This window comes from Tuber melanosporum, assembly GCF_000151645.1.
Source record: "Tuber melanosporum whole genome shotgun sequence assembly, scaffold_1, strain Mel28".
In the NCBI taxonomy this organism is placed as follows: Eukaryota; Fungi; Ascomycota; class Pezizomycetes; order Pezizales; family Tuberaceae; genus Tuber; species Tuber melanosporum.
Genome location: NW_003298755.1, coordinates 1930924 through 1937463, shown reverse-complemented (window position 1 = coordinate 1937463; position 6540 = coordinate 1930924).

The window sequence follows — 6540 nt, the reverse complement described above, 5'->3', positions numbered from 1 at the left end:
TGTTCGTCATGTCGGCTGGGGTCGGTATACCTTAGCTCGGTTCGAAGTTAGTACTTTTTCTGTTCAGGTGAGAAAGCAGGGTACTGATATCTGCCCGACCTTGAAAGCTCAGGTCATGAAGCACTGTATCAGAAATGCCCTTCTGATCAATGGTTACCGAAGGTGACGGGATTTCAGACGAAAAACTGCGCCAATACCAAACGTTTAGGCTGGGCTTTCCCGGATGAGCGAATTTAATCTATAATCCATTGCGCACTCCACACAAGGCGTGTGGAGAGGAAGGCAAAAAAAAAAAAAAAATACAAACTTTGAGAGGGAAAGTCCTCCAACTGCGGATATGTAATACATTGGTGAAAAGGTCTCTTGTAGGTGGTGCCAGCAAACATGCCATAAAAGCCATTCTTGAAACAGGGAAGCTTCCCTTTCCACAAACACGGGAATTTCAAACCGGGAAATCAACTTTTCCTCCATAGATGTTCCTCTGGTGGCTCATGTAGACAAGCCACCGACGTGGTTTTTCGGGAAAGCCCTAAAGCTGATTAGGAGACTGGTAGGGGAGTAGTTAGGAATGAAGAAGACCGTTGGTACCAGGCAGAAAAATGTGAAGATTTAGGGGCTGTTTGGCACAAGCTTTACGGTCGTTACGAACGATCGCTGGCATGATAAGGAAAGCTTGTAAAGTGGACTAATCAGAGCCTAATCCCACTTATATAATCTATAGTTTCAAAGGCTATGATTGGTCCATCAACTAGCGTCGTTGTGCTGTGAAAGTGGCGGCTGTCAAGAACTGCGCCAAACATCCACTTAAATGAATGATAACAGGGGTCAATCGTTACTTGTAACGGTACTGCATCAAAGGCTTACTTGTAAGAGTAGCGTAGCCTATCAAATACCATGCACTTGGCAACAAACCTTTCCCGCGCCATCGGCCGGAAATATACCAATTGAAAAAGCGAAACCGTCTGCAAAAAATTACCGGTATGATGCTTCACTTTTGGCCCACCATAAAATAGTGAAGAAAAGACATCTCATGAAATGTTGGTTTTCCTTTTTTTTCCTTTTTTTTTTTCCTTCCTTACAGGCTGAATAGATTCCTGAGTTGTTGGTGTGCCCTTGCTTAAAAGTGGTATGATTTGGGTTGTAAGTTGCGCCAATAACGCCAAGAGAATTGCTAAAACCTTCACCCTAGGTCTCAGTCCATCTTCAATAATTGTGGGGGAAAAAATAAATAGAAAATTATCTAAAGGCTTTAAATTTATTTGGCTTATTTGAGGGATAAGGGTGCTACTGACAGTCTATGAGTATTTCCCTGTTCGTTGCTATGTAAAATATTTTGGATGGTACCATACTCCAGTGGAAGCCAGACACTTTTTTATGGGAATTGTCGCCCTTAGGTGTCCGGCTTCAACTCGACCGCCCAAGTATTTTCCCGTCCGATGGTATCCGAGAGGCGTATTGCCAAGTACTGTACAGTACAGTATCGTACAGTACATGGTATGATACTCTACTCATATTGATAAAGCTTTTCCCCGCATTATCATACCGGTAACTAGCTAAACAATTAAGCACCGGCGGGGGATCTTTTCGTGCAAGGAACGCCATTTCTGGCCTGATTTGAGCGAAAAGGAAATGAGCATAGATATTGAAGAGTTAAGGCCGATCTAATATAGCGCATTGCTATCATAGTGCCGGTATTGAATAAATAATATCAAGATTAGAGGATGGAGAGAGGCAAAGAGCAAAGAGTGTGATTAAATTCGTTTAAGGATCTTTATAATAAAAATTAAAGTAACTTTAGAGTTGTATCATACAAAGATATTTACATCTCAAATTATCTACCGTAGCCTTCTATCGTCTGCAAGCAATTTCACAAAATTTTGTCCTATTTTTATGTGATTTGGCCAATTAAAGGGTCGAATATCATACAAAATTTTGATGCAAGATCTCTCATCTTCCACACACGACTATGATAATAGCGAAAAATGCCAAGCTACTTACTATTTCTCTCACATAATTCTGTCTCACCCAATATGAGTCTTTATACAGGTATTCTATGTGGTTTCCTGCCCTTTTCCAGCCTGTCCAATCACTAAATCCCTGACCCTAGCACAGTACGAGTAAAGTACCATACCGGTATTGGTTGGAATGAGAACAATGAGAGCTCCAGATGCATGAACCCTTACCCCGCTACCCACACCCCGGCACCCCCTCACTGACATGCGTGTGTCACTCACCCGTCATCAGTCGAGTAACACCGCCAACTATTATATTAAGCTTGACCAGCTGCCGCAACCTGCAGATGCGAGACAATTGCAATAGACCATGCAAAATCAAATGACCGTCTTGAGGTTATCATAAGAGGCACGGCGCTCGATTGTTCACCGGGAGTACTTGTCCTTTTTATGGCATTTTTCAGAAGACGAACACTAAGTGCAGTAGAGGTGCGACGCTTCCCGGGATTCAGCCATTGTTGCTGCTGCTAGCAGCACCAGTACGGCCTATCGGTAGTCAGGCAGACATCTCACTGATCTAGACTACCGGTACTTGTACTTGTAAAACTAATGATGTTTACCGGTTGCAAACATCACACGGTATGCTCTGCCCCGCATCACTAAATAAACCCGAATACTGTTACACTCTGGAGCGGATGGCGGTTTGTAACACGGGCACAGTCAATGCGTTTCCGCTTGCAAAGTTAAGTGTCGGACATCCAGATCAACACACCCGGAGAGCAGCTCCGGCGCCCCCCTGATAGAACACCGGCACCGTGCTTTCAAACATGCCCTGTTCGGCTTTTGGTAAGGGGGGCCGTCGTTGTTTTCTCTCAATAGCTAACTTTGCTGCCCTAATCCGCACCCCCACTATCATATAACGATGAATGAAGCACTGACCATCTGTAAGGGGGTAAGGGGTTACCACATTACCCAACGCTAAACTATGATACCGGTATTATGGTTTGGCCAGAAGTCCGTGGAGGGGACTCCCGTAACCTACTCCTTTTCAATTGGCAGCAACCTTTCTAAAAGACCACGGCACGCCGAATAGAATGTTAGTCTTACCATATATCGAGCGATCTTAAACTCTTGAGAGCCATTATACGAGTACTAGCCGGCTATGATATTATGGTGAAGGAAAATACATATGATGGGATTGGGGTTTTCAAATATCTCTATCAGAACGTGCCCCTTTTCTTAATCCTGAGAATACACGACTCCTCTAGATACCCGCATCCACAACCCCAACTGATCCTGCAAGTGCGGTCTCTCCTGTTCTTTTCTCCCCCCCGTCCTCTTCTTCTTTAAGCCTGAGCCTACGACACACACTATATATCCCTTTTTTTCACCATACTCTTTTGGTTCAGGGTTTACATATTGTTCAGATTAGATTTGGCCACCCAGGGCTATTGGTGTTACCCAAAAATAATATCAACCCCAAGCATCTTCTCCAAGGAAATGAAAATCTCAACCTTTCTCCTTCTGGGCACTATTTCGGGGATAGCTGCGGGTCAAGTTATCCCGGACCGGCGCACAAACTATGACTATATTATTATTGGAGGTACACAACTGTACCCATACATACCTTCAAACTTCTTAATAACTTTGATGAAAAATAGCTGGAACCACAGGGGGTTATCTGGCCCATCGTCTCTCTACAGCTGACAGCAAGATATCTGTCCTTCTCCTCGAAACTGGTCCGAACACTTTATCGTCGAGTGGCCCAAACGAAATCAAAAACCCAAATCTTTTTTCGCTTGTGCCCGGAAACTTTGTCGAGAATGTAGCTCAGTCGCGCACTAACTACCTTTACTCAATCGCTCCACAGGCAGCACTTGAAAACCGAGTCCTCACATATCATCGCGGAAAGGGCTTGGGTGGTACCAGTGCTATAAACTTCATGGCATGGGTCAAAGGTTACAAGGGTGATTATGACGAATGGGCTCAAATTGCGAACGACTCGGCATTTAGTGGGGCGGAAGGTTGGGAGAGGATAAAACGTGTAGGTCCCAATCAGCCGACACATGGGTTCATAAAAAAAAAATTTAATCTCCCGAAATATAGCTCGAAAACTTCGACCCTAGTGGTTTACCCGCAAGCTACTCTCGTTACGCTGCCCCAGATCTCTCCAATCACGGTAACTCAGGGCCAATCCACAATGGCCTTCCCAAAAACCCTATCCCTGGCCTTACCACGTTTATAAATGGCTGTGTTGAGGCTGGGGTTCCAAAGTCACTTGATATAAATTCTGGGAAAAATGTCTGTCTCCTAATTTTGAATTTATAAGCTACAGACATGCTTCAACTACTTCATGTTGGGTGATTGTGCATCAGAAACTAACCCAGGGAATAGATTGGGGTTGGCATTGCACAAATGGCAATTTACAAAGGTGCCCGAGCGTCGTCGGCAACCCAATGTCTGAATAGTAAAGGAGATCTTGGAGCTGGGCTTCGTAAACCACCCAATTTGGACATAAAGGTGAATACGAAGGTTGAGAAGGTTATATTTGATGGCCTCAAAGCTGTTGGTGTACAAGTTGTTGGCGGCCGCATATGTATTCACAGAGCCCTCATCAACTCTCTCAAGTCACATACTGACTGACACCTCCAGATCGCGCAAAGAGAGAAGTTATTGTTTCAGCTGGCGTCATCGACTCGCCGAAACTTTTACTACTTAGCGGGGTTGGTCCCAAGAGGGACCTGGAAGCTTTGAATATTACAGTTATATCCGATTCACCCAACGTTGGAAAGAACATGCTTGTAAGTGACTTTCCTCAACCCCCCTCCCTCCCCATAACCTTCAAGTGCTGAGGAAAATAAACCTCACAGGATCACACCACAATATTGCTAGATCCCATATTCAAGCAAGACTTCCGCGTGCCAACCGGTAATTCGTTCTGGAGAAACCCAGACCATGTCCTTTGGGAGAAAGAGAAGTGGATAGACACCTACAATTCTAGTCTTGGTGAAGGCAAGGGAGAAATGACACTTTTTGGAGGATCTTCTGCAATCGCCTTTATAAAGTTTACTCCGGAAGAGCGTGAGCAGTGGCCGGAATGGAAAGCTTTAAAGGAGGAGGAGAGAGCTCGATTCTTGGACCCCGATAGACCGGATACTGAAATATTCTACTTTGTAGGTTTGCTAGCGGTCAATTCTCCGCCCATTACAATACAATGCGTGCTAATAGCCAACCCTTCTCGTAGCTTGGCTATCTCCCTCCCGGAAAAACCATACCGGCCGGGTCGGAACCGAATTCATACGCCCGCCTATTCCTCCTTCAGCAAAACAATCTCTCTCGTGGCACCATTAGCCTCAAGACTTCTGATCCAGCGGAAGAACCTTTGATCAACCCCCAATATTTCTCACACCCCTATGATGTTCGCATTGCCGTGGAGACGGTCAAAGCTGCTGTGAAAATATTCAAGACCAAGTCACTCTCGGCCCTTTTTATTGGGATGGAGTTTGTCGGGGCAACTGAGGACCCCCCTTTCATTCGTGATAACCCTGAGCAGGAGGAGAAGAACCTTGAGAAGGCGAAGCTCAGCGGTGGATTCTACATCAATGGTATTGAGCTTACTGATGCTGATATTGAGAAATGGTTGAGGAAGAAAGGCCTTGGTCAAGGGTATCACGGAATGGGCACTTGCAGGATGGGAGCCGCTAGTGATCCATTGAGAGTCGTAGATTCTGGAGGGAGAGTCGTTGGTGTGAAGGGGTTGAGAGTAGCCGATACCAGCGTTATTCCTGTTGTTATGAAGTAAGTTCTTTACCCCGACACACTAGGACTCTTTCCAGAGAAGCAAAGCTAATCTATTGAATCACCTAATTGATAGTAATCATCCGCAGGTTTCGGCATATTTAGTTGCCGACGTTGTCGCAGACTCTATCATAAATGATAGTCGATCTGAAGATTTACGGAAATTGTAAATACCCAAATTTCAGAGATCATACGTCAAACAAAGCTTTCCTTTTAGCATTCCAACAAATAGCTCTCTTAACCTAACGTCCCACAAACTCGGTCCGATCCTCTCATCCCCCCCCCCCTCGAACCCACCATATCCCGCACTTGCCTCCTGATCCTTTTATTCCGATAACCCATGGATGGACTGGCTTAAAGTTCCTCTAGGTGCGGGAAATGGTGACCATAGATTAGACATGGTATGATACAGTACAGCTCGCGTCCCGGGCTAGAGGTCAGTAAATCTGCACGTACCCTAATCCCCAACCAGAAAGATATAACGAACGATATGATACCGTAAGAGCTAAAGGAAAAATCTGGTGATTTCTCCGTCAACCCATGATAGAGTATGATAACCGCCATAGGGGCGGGGCCGGCCTAGGCTACCGTACCGCGGTCGTGTAGAGATCTTGTTGGACACGGAGATAGAGAATCAGAAGTAACCTATAACGAACTACGCAGACAAGAGCTCTCTCTACTTCTAACCACCACTTATGTCGGTAATTGTAGAGTCGGAGAGAGTACAGTACTGTACGTTGGGGGACTCATCCAACCGGCGCGCGACAGACGCTCTACAGAGGTACGTAAG